The sequence below is a fragment of the Melanerpes formicivorus genome, unplaced genomic scaffold, assembly GCF_026170545.1.
Source record: "Melanerpes formicivorus ecotype bairdi unplaced genomic scaffold, bMelFor1.0.p_v2 SCAF_41, whole genome shotgun sequence".
Taxonomy (NCBI): Eukaryota; Metazoa; Chordata; class Aves; order Piciformes; family Picidae; genus Melanerpes; species Melanerpes formicivorus.
This window is the reverse complement of record NW_027142393.1, coordinates 5,679,576-5,693,793: the sequence shown is the minus strand read 5'-3', so window position 1 is coordinate 5,693,793 and position 14,218 is coordinate 5,679,576. Positions and strand designations below refer to the sequence as shown.

The 14,218-nt window shown below is 47.9% G+C and overlaps 1 protein-coding gene across 1 annotated transcript in view; it reads right to left on the bottom strand.

Moving 5' to 3' along the window:
* Positions 1-14,218, bottom strand: part of LOC137451311 (uncharacterized) — a 234,599-nt gene that overhangs the window by 30,866 nt on the left and 189,515 nt on the right. The window lies entirely within an intron of this gene.

Genomic DNA, 14,218 nt, shown 5'->3' with positions numbered 1-14,218 from the left:
AGACACGGACAGGCCATGGAGCCTGGAGGTCTTGGCCATGCTGGGGACATTCCTTTAGTTCCATTAGTACCACAACTCTATTTTGTCTTATTTACATCTATCTATATGGCTAAGAAATACTATAAGCATGTGACCGAGCCAAGTGTCATTGCATATAGATAATCATAACACTACCAAGCAACTTCATGACAGTCTAGTTAGTCCAGTAAATAATTGCCTGTTCTTCACAAGTGTGTTTTGGGTACAGTGCAGGACCAGGACAGGAAACAGAGATGTGAGCAGACATCTCTGCCCAGGGGAACATGTTAAGGCCTTGAAACTCTACAACACTGCTCACACTGGGAGTCAGCCGTGGAAGGGGTATGGCCTTGCTGTGGGAGAAGAGCACAAGTTTTCCTGTTTGGGGCTGAGCTGTCGGATGGACAAACCTTGGTCTAAACCAAGGTGCAGAGGTGGCAGCAAATCTTCCATGGCCCTGAGCACGTCATGTGGTGCACTCCTGATCAACCCTTAAAATATCTTTGTGCATCGAGGCAGCATTAGACACATAAGTGCTGGAAACTTCTGTTGTTTTAAAGTGTGATTTCTCTAGAAGAGCTCTGAGACACAAGGGTCAGTTGAGGCCTTTAGCACAGAAATGCTGCGTTTATGCTTGGTGGTTACTGCAGTATTGTCTGGGCAAGAACACGCAAAGACCTGTAACAGTTTAGGCTGCGCATTGCGACTGCATTCACAGTCTCAGGCTGCGCCAGGGGAGGTTCAGGCTGGATGTTAGGAAGAAGTTCCATACAGAAAGAGTGATTGCGCTATGGAATGGGTTGGCCGGGGAGGTGGTGGAGTCGCCGTCATTGGAGGTGTTCAGGAGGAGACTTGCTGGGGTGCTTGGTGCCATGGGTTAGCTGTTTGGGTGGGTTGGATTGGTTGACGGGTTGGACACGATGATCTTGAAGGTCTCTTCCAACCTGGTTTGGTTTATTCTAATAAAGGTTTATTATCATTCTGCTTACTCAGACTCCAAAGCTATGAACTATTTTCTTCAATACCCTGTGCCTTTAGCCCTGTGTGTTTGAATGCCAGGCTGCCCAGGGGGCCTTTTGCTGCTAGCCACTTTAGCCTGCCCTGTGACTCCAGAGCACGGTTGATTTCTCCTTTGTAAATGTGTAACAGAGTCATCATCCTGGTGTCAGGCAGCCTGTCTACCAAGGAGGTCACCTATTTGCTGTCCTATGTCCCTAACATTTTTTTCTGAACTAGGAAATTCATCTTTCTGAGTAGTAGTCTTTATTTTGAAGTCTTTGGGGTTTTTACCTACATTTTGAGTAGTTCAGCCAGTCGGTTTTCAATCTCTATGTTCATCACTGTACAAATGTTCTATCACTCTTGGTGCATAACCGAAGTATTACACATCACCAATCCAGAGGCTGTGCAAGCCAGATCATTGCCTTAATCAGCCAAGGTCCTAATCTCATAATAAATTCCAGAGGTTTTTGACAGAAGCAGTTTCCCTCAGACATGCTGTATGGCACTTACTGTATGCCCCCTTTTGAAGCAGGGAAGTGACACCATGTAAAGGTCTTCCTGGGAGCCCGAAGGGCCTATGAGGACCATATTGTCACCTGTGCAGAACGGCTGAGGCGCTGTCTGGCCTTTGCCCTTGGCTGAGAGAAATTACAGAACTCAACAGCTCTGTATCTTTCTCCTTGTCCTCCAGGAGATACAAAAGGAGCTAAATTTGGGCTGAATACCTAACAAAAACCCCAAACCAAACCAGACAATTTTTTCAAAGGCTGGATTTGGTATATCCTAGTAATGGTGAGGAATTTCGGTGTAGTAGTAAACCTGGGGAACTTGGCCTTCAGCACTAGCTACACAACTGAAGCTCAGCAGGAAATTACCTCGCAAATATGTGAAATCTGCCAGACTTTGCTGGATTGGTCTAGGCAAGCTGTCTAGGAAGACCAGCACTGAAATCTGTTAGATGAACAAACTCTTATTGCCATTCCCTCAGCACCCCTCAGACACTTACTGTATCTCTCAGATTGCTATGCTTTCTTAGATTCTCCATCTCTTGAAGGCAACTGAGCCAGGCAGCCCCAGGACAAACCTACATTAAGCCAGAAATGAGAAGGGTACCAGTGGGACGAGCATTAACATAGTGGCTTTGGTCTCGAGACATTTGGATGTGGTGCTACATGAAGGTGAAGAAGCTGATCCTTGCACCACAACACTGTAGCTGGGTCAGCCTGGATGTGGGTACTCACTGGCCCACCCACCTGTCTGCTCTGCAGTTTGAGAGATGTTTTCTGTTGAGCTCAGAGAAGAAACACAATGCAGAATCCCCTGGCTGCAGCAATAGATGCAGTCTCAGGCCATTAGTTTAGACAATCAATAGCTGTTGAGTGCCATCACGATGTCTCCAACTTCACTGCAAAAGCTGGAACGTTCCAGAAGGCCACCTGTAACTCTGGGCACTCTCTCCATTAACTTCAGGCAAATTAAAGAGCCGTTGTTTGGGCAACAGACAAGTTCCTTCTCTGAGCAAGCCTGGCACACCCAGCTTAAAGATCAATGGGAGAGTTAAGGCATGTTTTTGTCAGGGCTTTTCACGGCATTGTCACGTCACTGCAACACCCAGCAGCTCAGTAGGTGTTTGGGATGGCACAGCTGCATCTTTCTGCTGCAGAGGGGTTCTCTTCTCTTTGTGGTATAGACCTCAGCTGCAGGGGCCTGAAAGAGAGATGTGCCCCTGTTTCCGAGTAACTACTAAAGCTCCCACTCCTTTGCTTTGGAGTGAGAAAATTCTTGAGGCAAGTTGCAGTAAAAAACACCAAGGAAAAATAAACAAGAAAGAAAGAATAATAATAATTAAAAAACCTTCCCAATGTTTATGTCTTGTTCTCATGCTGTAAAGTCTCTGTATGTAAAAAAGATGGCTCCAAGGTTTCACATTTAGCTTCTTTTAAAGCCACTGCAGCTTTTAAGCGTGTGGGGAAACTTCCTGATGTCTGTTTTTGGAGGGGTTAAAATGAGGCTAGCTTGGCTCTTCACAGCGTGCCAAATCCTCCCAGATCCTGACAGTGATGTCAGAAGCAGTAGCAGCAGGAGTGACCCTGGAAGCATTGGGGCCTGCTGCACAAAGGAGACCAAGCCCAGGTGAAGAGTCCAGGAGAGCCTTCAATTACCCCCTCAGCAACCACAGCTGCCGAAAACCCTTTTCTCCTCCTTTTTGCCCTCTCAGGTTGCTTGGCAACTAGCAGGGTACCTGACAAACTCATTCCTCCACTGCTGCCAGGAGTGTTGACAGCCCTCAGCCTCCTCTGCCAGCACTGAACTTGGATGAGGAAGCAGCTCCAGGGTAGACAAGGGGTGAAAAACACTTTCTAGTAGACAGTGTCTCAGGGTACTGGCCCAGGAGGTGCTGTGGGGTTTAGTGCAGGGAAGGATTTGTCTGCAATGGAGAAAGATGTTGCAAATGTCTTGGTGATGGTTCTGAGTGTGAACCCCAGATGCAAGTGGAGGGTTGGGGCCTGCAGTGCAATACTACATTCAGCTCCTGTGACATGCCCAGCTGAGGGCCTGTCCTCACACTGCCAGTGTGGCTGGGAACCCTCTTACAGCAGGGCTGGCTCTGGTTCTTCCCCAGCTCAGCACAGGTGTCCCAGAACTGGCAAGGCAGGGCCATGTTTCTGCCCAAATCACAGGGCATCTCCATCTCCAGGGTGGGACAGGACAGGCTCAACACACTGGACGAGGGCCCCGACCCATCCTGGGTGTGATGAAAGGCTGCAAAAATCCTCAGCCCATAGGAGGAGGAGCACAAAACCAGGAGTGAAGCACTGGCTACCTAAACAACTGTGTACAGGGGAACTGTAATGACTCACAAAATGAGTATTTCAAGCATGAAAATTTGCATTGCATTGCTGCATCCTGTAAGTGTTCCATGGGGGTTCAGTGAATTGTTTTTCAACCTTAATTATAGCATCATTTATCTCTTTTCAGCGGGTACAAGCATCCTCCAAATTAACGCCACGTTCCTATTAATGCTCCATTTCTGATGTGACAAAGCGCTACATTCGTTCCAAAACACAACTAGGCCAAGGAACTGACAAAACAGGTGATTAACAGCAGCCCAGCTCCTGGAATAAATCACAGATTTGGTGTCGAGGCTCTCTCTCCCCAGCGAGTGCCTTAATCCCTGGTTTATACGCTTATCTGCAGCACGCTTCTCTCTGCCAAACGCTTTCATTTTCGCACAAAAGCAAAACAAAAGGCAATTCAGTCCCCGTGGAACAAATCCAAATGTTTCACTAAATGGAATTCTTGTTTTCTGGCTGGCCTTAAAGTCATTTACTTTGGGAGGAGGCTGTTGTACTTCAGGCTGCAATGAGACTACACTGAGGGCTTTAGTGTCTCAGCACTGATGAGAGAAAGATGCCTGGGGGTCTGTGATTGTCTCCATCCTGATATCCTGGGTGGTCCGTGACTATGCCCATCCCCAAAATCCTGAGTGGTTTCTGAATATCCCCTTTCTTAAGATCCTGGGTGGTATCACAGTATCACCAAGGTTGGAAGAGACCTCGAGGATCATCGAGTCCAACCTATCACCACAGACCTCATGACTAGACCATGGCACCAAGTGCCACATCCAATCCCCTCTTGAACGCCTGGTCTCTCTGACTATTCTTCTCCCAAGAATCTTTCTGCTCTAAGCCAAAAGAGTGGCTGTCAATGGCTCCATGTCCCAGTGGAGGCCAGGGACAAGTGGAGTCCCTCAGGGATCAGTCCTGGGACCTGTCTTGTTCAACATCTTTGTGGGTGACATGGACAGTGGCATTGAGTGCACCCTCAGCAAGTTTGCTGATGACACCAAGCTGTGTGGTGCAGCAGACAGCTGGAGGGAAGGGAGGCCATCCAGAGGGACCTTGACAGGCTGGAGAGGTGGGCACAGGCCAACCTCATGAAGTTCAATAAGAGCAAGTGCAGGGTCCTGCATCTGGGTCGAGGCAATCCCAGGCACAAATACAGGCTGGGCAGTGACTGGTTGGAAAGTAGCCCTGAGGAGAGAGACTTGGGGGTGCTGGTGGACAAAAAGCTCAACATGAGCTCTCAGTGTGCACTTGCAGCCTGCAAAGCCAATCAGATCCTGGGCTGCATCAGGAGAAGTGTGGCTAGCAGGTCGAGGGAGGTGATCCTCCCCCTCTACTCAGCCCTGGTGAGACCCCACCTGGAGTACTGTGTCCAGTTCTGGAGCCCCTATGACAAGAGGGATGTGGAGGTGCTGGAACGTGTCCAGAGAAGGGCCAGGAGGATGATCAGAGGGCTGGAGCACCTCTCCTATGAGGACAGACTGAAGGAGTTGGGGCTGTTCAGTCTGCAGAAGAGAAGGCTCCGAGGTGACCTAATTGTGGCCTTCCAGTATCTGAAGGGGGCCTACAGGAAGGCTGGGGAAGGACTTCTCAGGATCTCAGGTAGTGACAGGACTAGGGGGAATGGAATGAAGCTGGAGGTGGGGAGATTCAGGCTAGATGTGAGGAGGAGGTTCTTCACCATGAGAGTGGTGAAACCCTGGAATGCGTTGTCCAGGGAGGTGGTCGAGGCCCCGTCCCTGGGGGTGTTTAAGCCCAGGCTGGATGAGGCTCTGTCCAGCCTGATCTAGTGTGGGGTGTCCCTGCCCATGGCAGGGGGGTTGGAACTAGATGATCCTTGTGGTCCCTTCCAACCCTGAATGAAACTATGAAACTATAAGCCACTGGTATAGACACAATGCAAGAAGGGAATCATGACTGCACCACTTTTCTATCTCAGGCACAAACTGGGCTTCATCAAAATTGGTGCTTTTGTCCTGTGGGTGACCAAGCCCAGCAATTGTACCTTGGTTCTTGTTATCTGACTTGGTGAATTCCTTCCATCAGGAGAGATATTCAAGCACTGGAACAGGCTGCCCAGGGAAGAGGCGGAGTCACCGTCCCTGCAGGGGTCCAAAAAACTTAGACACGGCACTTTGGGACATGATCCAGTGAACAGGGTGGTGCTGGGCTGACAGTGGCACCTGACGACCTTAGAGGTCTTTTCCAACCTTACAGATTCTGCGATTCTCCTCTACGATAAATTTCTTGGTTGTCTGTTTAGGATGCAGCTGCCTGTTGCTCAGGGCAAGCCGCAGCTAATACCTGGGACATGGCAGGAGTCCAGCCTCTGCTTGGCCACCCTGCAGCCTGGGGAAGGCAAAGTCTGCCCAAGCCATCAGTCAAAGCTCCTCTCTGTCTCAATTAGTTTACAACACAGGCACTGCTTATGCTGTAGTTGAAGCTTTTCTCCTAGTTCCTAAGAAACAGCAACAGGAGGAGCTGCTGCTAGCTGAAGTGTGTGAAAGCAGGATGAATGCTTGGGCTTTACCTCTATCCTCAACCAGCTGCCAGTCATTTAGAGGCTTTCCCAAGATCCAGCTTGCCCTCGCAGGTATCAGTGGATTTCTAACCCTCCTGTACCTTGACCTATGGTTTTAGCTAATCACTTTCCAAAGTGTTTATGCAAGCAGCTCTGCTCTTACACTTTTCTCCTATTTTCTTCTGTTTTCCATGCTGTTCTCAGACCTTTTTCTTTTTCCCCCTGTTCTCTTGATGATACAACAAGGACAACTCATTTTACCTGGAGCTGGCCACCATAACTTCAAAGTGAAGGGGCTGCTCTAATACCAATTAGAGTCAATTGGGGTACAGATAGGAGCTGGCTAAATACCACCTGTAGGAATTACAAGCTATGAAAATGTCTTTCAGTTTTAATTCTAGTGATGTGTGGAGCCCCCCAAACTTCTTCTGCCACCTATGCAACAAGGTAAGGGGACAAAAGGGGGATTGTCCCCACCATACAGAAACACAAAGGCCTAAGGCCACGCAGGGGTGAGGCTGAAAGTCCCCTGGATTCTGCCTACCTCTTGCCACATTACCCTTTCTGTGGTGTGTGCTTCGGTTTTAACTTCTGGGAAACGTTGGCATTTGACTTGTTAGTCACTTTTGTAGTTTGTTTCTTTTTTTTCCCCTTGTTTGTTTTTTGTGGATTTTCTTCCAGGGGGAAGGAGGTTGTTGGTTGGGGGTTTTTTGAGGATTTTGTTGTTAGCCCATCACACCTGGGCTAACACATTCCCAACTTGTCCCCACTGCCTCTCTAACAGGCCACTCGTGGACACAGAGCCTGGTGTGCAGCACTTGTTCTGTTTTGTGTTCTCTATATGAAAATTAAGGAAGGGGAGAGACAAACTCTGAGCCCAGATGGGTCAGGGAGTTACTGTGAAAGCTGCTATCCCTCCACCTAGGCAGAAGTGAGAAGACCCATGAGAACTGCCCCTGTGCCATGCTCCTGAGAGGGAAAAAGCTGTAGAGAAAATGCCAGACTGTTTTGTGTGCTGGGATCAGACTAGCTGACACCTCTTGCTCTGTTTAAATTTGTTAATTGGCAGCCAGGTTTGGACTTCTAGGCACACCCAAAATAATAGAGTCCTCTGTGGAGCTTGTGCCCAGGGGCAGATGCAGCTCGAGTTTGGGTGAGACATTCTGTGAAACAGGAAGTGGCTGGAAGAGAACATCTTATCTGGGTGTGCTGTTTGTAGGCTAAACCAGCAAGGAATAAATAAGTAATTAAATAAAGATTCCCCACCTGCTCTGACAATTTTTCCATGATTCTCCATTTTTATTCACCTCTGGCTGTGCAAATGTTTACCTCTGGAAAGCCAGAGCTGGATCACTGCCTGGAGGTGGTGGGCTGAAGCTTTAAGCCCATATTACTCCACAACTACTACAACTGGGGGGGACAATAACAGCGAAGGTCTGGCTCCTCTGGGCTCTGAACAGATTCTGTAAATATGCTTTTCATGTGTCCAAGCCTGGAAGGTGTTCCTGGTCCCCCTGGAATCTGGATGAGGCTGCAACAGGGAAATGAGCATCCATAGCCATGAGGAGTCGAACTCCTGTGGCTGAAATCCTGAAGTCCTTCTCTTACCTGTCCTTTTGCCACTGATAATTTCACTAGGGTTTTGTCACAGCAGAGACAAAATCAAACCCAAGTAAAACACTGAATGTGATCTGCAGAACAGCCTTATCTCAGAACAGAGACTGTAAAGAGGATTCCTGCTCAATGAAATCATGAATACCCTTATAAAGAAAGTCAGAGGCTTTTTTTTCTGTGGGAAGATGAGGGGTGAGTAGGGACCAAAAGAACAAGATGGCAATGTAGCTTTCTAATAAAACCCTGATACCTTTATTGTAGCTGGTTCCAGGTTTGTTTAATCAGGAAAATAGCTGTGAGTTTAAATACCTTGCACCATAATGCCTGTACCAAGCAGAGTGGGCAGGCTGAGTTGGGTGTGTTGGTATCTTGCAGGAGAATAAGATTCTTGAAAGAAGCAATGACACATGGAAACTGCCTACAGTGGCAGTGGCTGGATTGAGGTGAGAGACAGAAATGGTATGAAAAATAAATTACACGAGCAACAGTTGTAGGGCTGCAGGACAGAAAGGGAAGGGAGAGCAAGAAGCATGGCTGTAGATAAGGAGGGAGAGTAAAAAGGGGAGAACACCATGCTGGGGATGGCAATTCCTTGGGCTGTGATGGGGGAAAGAACTCAAAGGATATGATCAGGCACCACAAGTGGCTTTGGGCAGCATCAAGACACCTCCTTTTGGGTCCACTTTACTGCAAGCCAGGGGTCAATCTACCTGCAGACATCCCTCACAGAGCCCTTCTCCCACACATAACCTTCTGAAAAATTCATTTTCAGACAAAATTATTCATATTTGGTTTAGTGCAAGCAAATACATCTTTAGTTTAAGGTTTGAAGAAACAGCAGTCATTTCTTTGGGAATCACGTTTCAGAGGGGGAGATATTCACAGCACTTTTACTCCTAGGCAACTTTTACGATGGCTTTTTCAGCATCCCTTGCTAAAACATGAATGTACTCTGCAAGAAAGAGCTCCCCAGTCAAGGCTCCTGTTGGCACCAAATGAAGTTGTAATTGAATAAGAGGAAAGCACTCCCCATAAAAAGCTCTTGTACCTTTTTGCTTGAGGAACCATAGAGTATTGTGTGGAGAGCTTCTGCATGACCCACATACCTAGCACTAAGAACCGCTAGCAAGGACGCAGGGGCTTGGTACTGATACTTCACTGCCAAATTCAACATTTGCTACTAGTTTTGAAGTAGGTGGTACACTCTGGAGCTAATGTATTAGTTCAAACTGTAAGTCAAATACAATATAAATTAAAGCCTGAGTGTGCTCAAAGCGAAGCCACAGCATGGCAATGTGGGACCCTGGCAGACCATATCGCTTTCCACCCAAGGGCCTAATTGCATGTGACGTTAGTTGGTCATAACATCTGGCATGTAAAAAAAAAGAAGTGAGGTCATTGCTAATCTCAGTTTTGCAGACATTTCGGCCTGTGTCTGTGGTCCTAAAGGCAGTTTGTTTCATGGTTATGAGGTATACAGTGACATTAAGACAGTCTGCTGGTTGTTCAGTCTGCTGAAAATTGAAGGCTGGAGAGGTGGACAATTGTGCAGCCAGCATCCCTCGGTGCCCACTCATGCTGCTTGCAGCAGTATTTGACCTTTATTTTCCTTATCCCTCCACCTTTGACCCATTGTTAGGCCTAGGAGAAAGGACAACAGTGTGGCTTCACTTCTCCTCCCACCTGTGCCCAAAGCCAGAGGGTGTCTGGGGCTACATGGTTCCCCTGAGACAGTCCAGTGCCCCTGAGCTGGCTGCTCACACAGCAGGTCTGGATGCTCACTGGCCCTCCAACATCAAACGTGTTTTCATCAGTGCTCTGAGAGAACATTGTGTCACTGGAATGCATTTGGCAGAGGGGACAAAGACTTGAGCGTTGGAAGAAGAAAGGCAAACTTAAAAAAGGGCAAAGCCAGGTGGCTGGTATGGAAGGACTGAGCTTGCTGGCTGTGAAGCCCCATGTTCAAGGCACTCTTCTCTGTCCCAGTATCCTGGTTTGAGCTAAAACAAAATTAATTCTCTGTTCAGTGATTTTCTTTTTCAGCTCAGTTTCTTCTAAGTGATGGCACTTTCTGAAGGTAAGGGCATGCTTGCCAGACGCTCTCTGCTTCCGAAGTGCTGATGCTTGACGCTTATAGTCACTGCCAAGGACTGGTGTGCAGAAAGGTTTTTCCTTGTACTCGCTCCTCTAGAAACCACAGTAACTGTTAAATTGTGTGTACCATGCTGGGGGTGCAGCTCTGGAGAGAAGTGGACAGGTGACCCTAAACTGACCAACAAGGGATTCCATCCCTGGCACGTCACATTCAGCAAAAAGCTGAGGGATCACCAGGGCCAGGTTCCTGTAGGAAGAGATGTGCATGGCATGAAAATGCTACACTTCAAGCAGAGAGGTTTAGGAGGCATGTGAGCCATGCTGAGGAGCTGCAAGTGGAGTATTCAGTTCTCAAAATAACGCTGCGATGGCAACCACTGTGCTCCCCACAGGGACGTGTCAGAGCTGACTGATAGCACCATGTGCTGGGGTGGGTGATGGCTTCCCAGGCAGGGGCTAGGAGAAAGCCCTGCTAATTTCAGCTGATTGCTTTTCAGATACAGCTTGTTCTGCTCCTCTTTGTTGTATGAACTCATCAGGCAACAGCTAGAGGAGGAGGCAAGGAGAAATTAATAATGCAGAGGGTGCTGATCACAGCTGGATGGTGTGCAGGTACTGACAGTGATCCTCTGAGCTTGGAGTGTTTGTTTCAAAATAACCAGCAGGCTTTTTCTGTTACAAGTGAAAACTACTTAGAACTTGAGCAGGTATCGAGAGCTGCATGAACTCTTCCTGTCTTTTTCACCAGGTACCAGGGGCAGCCCCATGGGATAGGCTCTGAAAAACACCTGCCCAAGATGTTTTCTGTTATTTACAAGTAGCTGAGCATTTCTGCCAGTCCTGCCCTCGTATCGCCCTATCGTGAGAAGGGAAAACAACTATCCCCCCCCACAGGTAAAATGCCCTAAGAATTGCTTTTTTATAATGAATGATTGTTGCTTGCTAAAATCCATCCTGTGTAGAAAACCTCTACTGGTAGTAAAAGTGGCAGAGGAAAACCCAGCTCCCTGGCACAATTCTGCTTTCCCATGACCTCAATAACCTGAGCCACCCCTTTGCCAAGTCCTTCAGGTGTATCCAGCACAAGTTTCCTGGCAGAGATTGAAGCCCCAAGGAACAAGTGAGCTGCATACCACCCAGAGGCAACGAAAAGCTGCACCTTCTGTGTCATTCCATGGCTTTGCAGGGCAGGAGCTGGACTTTAGGTGATATCCAGCAGAACTTCTTTCTATCAGCTCTCTCTGGTAAGGACCACTTGTCAGTGAGGGTGTACATCATCCTTCAGCATTCCAAAGCCAGACACAATAATGAAATACCTTACCAACACTTTTTGTAACTTGAATTTCTTTCTGAGATTGAGGTAATTATGAATTTTGGTTGCAAACTACTAATTGAAACAGTTTAAATCTGGTTCTGTGTTCTATCTGGTAACAGAGCACTGATTTGTTTCACTCATTACAAGCCAGCAGCTTGGATTGGTCCTTAATGAGACATTTCACAAACAATCTTCTATTGAATTCATTTCAGAGAAGGGAAGAGAAAACAAATTTACATTTACTAAGGCACATATTTCTAAAAAATTAATCTGCTCCTCAGTTGTACTTGAGAAGGTAAAAATATTCTTTTGCTGGACACATTGTTCAGGTTTGGCCTGTTGCAGTTGCTCAGTGTATTACAACAACAAAAAGTGAAAATAGCCAGGCATTAATCTTTATCCATTTATATATATATATATATATATATGGGGGAGGAGATGGGGGAGAGGAGGGGGTGGTTATTGTAGGTTACTTCCAATGGAAATAGTTCTGTTATTCTATTCTATCCTATCCCATTCCTATTCCTATTCCTTTTCCCATTCCATTCCATTCCATTCCATTCCATTCCATTCCATTCCATTCCATTCCATTCCATTCCATTCCATTCCATTCCATTCCATTCCATTCCATTCCTAAGAGTAGGGACCAGTTTCAGTGGTCTGAGTCCAGCCAGGTTGGACAGGGGTTGGGGTGCTGAGCCCCTCTTGTATGAAGAGCTGCAGCAGCCCGAAGTGTGCAAGGTTCCATTTAAGGTGATGAAGCCTATGCTGGGTTTGAAGAGGGAGAAAAAATCACGTGGGAAACTCATGGGGCATGGCCACGGAGTGCATCGCACCTGCCTGAGGCTGCCGAGCCTGCCAAAACCACCCCGAAGCCATGGTGAGCATGGGAGTTGTGAAGATATGGAGCCCTTCACCTGGGGCAGTACCAGCTGTGCTCCCAGGGCACCATGGTTTGCATGGGCTGCAGCTACTGAGTTGCACAAGGAGGGTGGCAGCGATGGCCTCATGGCTGTCCCCTCATCCCTGCACCATGGCCGTGTGTGTGCAGGCAGGGCTTTGGAAATTTCCATTTTAATAAAGGCAGTCTTGGAGGAGCATGAGCAATAACCTGTCTGCTCTTTGGCTCTGACAGTTCAGTTGTCCTGTAAAATGAGATTTTGCTACTCCAGCACAGCCATCTAGTTATCAACTCCAGCTTACAACAGTGTGCTTTATTAGGAGACAGCAGAAATAATTCTTCAGATGTTAAACAAAGTCTGGCTTCTGCTTTATCAGGCTGGCTGAGTGTGATTAAATCAGATCCAGAGGCAAGCCAAACAAACTTCTGGATCTCTAAGCGCCATCTAGCTCCATCTATAGATTTTTGAACTTTGGTGACAGGATAGAGATACAGGTCTTTCCTGCCCAGCCTTTCCCACTGCCTCTTGAAAAGCCAGTTTCCTAGATTCGACCCACTTACTCTGGACTCCTGGATTGTATTAAGGCAGGAGGGACGTTACACAGGGTCCACCCCCTGCCTGTTCCCAAGCTCAGCTTTGCTCCACTGTGGCACAGGAGAGGTGCCTTGTGACTGGAAGAAAGCAAATGTCACTCCCGTCTTCAAAAAAGGCAAGAAGGAGGACCTGGGTAACTACAGACCAGTCAGCCTCACCTCCATCCCTGGAAAGATGATGGAGCAGCTCATCCTGGAGGTCATCTCTAACCACATGGAAGACAAGAAAGTTATCAGGAGTAGCCAATATGGATTTACCAAGGAGAGATCCTGTCTGACTAATCTGACAGCCTTCTATGAACTTATGACCAAATGGGTAGATGAGGGAAGAGCAGTGGATGTCATATATCTTGACTTCAGTAAGGCTTTTGATACTGTCTCCCATAACATCCTCACAGAACAGCTCAAGAAATGTGGCACAGAGGGTTGGTCAGTGAGGTGGATTGCAAACTGGCTCCACAACAGAGCTCAGAGGGCTGCCATCAGTGGCACAGAGTGCACGTGGAGGCCCCCAGGGATCAGTGCTGAGCCCAGTTTTGCTCAAGGTCTTTATTAACAACCTGGAGGAGAGGATGGAGAGTACCCTCAGCAAGTTCCTGATGGTAACAAACTGGGGTGAGGGATGGCTGACACCCCTCAGGCTGTGCAGCCATCCAACGAGACCTGGACAGGCTGAGAGCTGGCTGCAGGCAAACCTCATGGAGTTCAGTAAGGACAAGTGCAGGGTCCTGCATCTGGGGAGGGATAACAGCAGGCACCAGGACCCTGCTGGAAAGCAGCTCCATGGAGAAAGACCTTGGAGTGCTGGTGGGCAGCAAGTTCTGCATGGGGCAGCAATGTGCCCTGGTGGCTAAGAGAGCCAAATAGGATCCTGGGGTGCAGCAAGAAAAGTGTGGCCAGCAGGGCTGGGGAGGTTCTGCTCCCCCTCTGCTCTGCCCTGCTCAGACCACAGCTGGTGTGCTGTGTCCAGTTCTGGGCTCTCCAGTTCAAGAGAGACAGAGACCTGCTGGAGAGAGCCCAAGGGAGAGCCAGCAGGATGGTTGGAGTGCTTGAACATCTCTACTGTGAGGAGAGACTGAGAGCCCTGGGGCTGTTTAGTCTGGAGAGGAGAAGGCTGAGAGGGGATCTGATCAATCTCTATCAATACCTGAGGGCTGGGGGTCAAGTCCCTAAACCAGCTTTGATTTAAAAAAAAAGAGAGAGAGAAATATACACAAAGACATATAAACCCAATATGGAACCAAATTCCCTGATGGCAATTCTGTCACTGACACCACTGATGCTGTTGCAGGCACTGGGGTAGTCTCAAATGA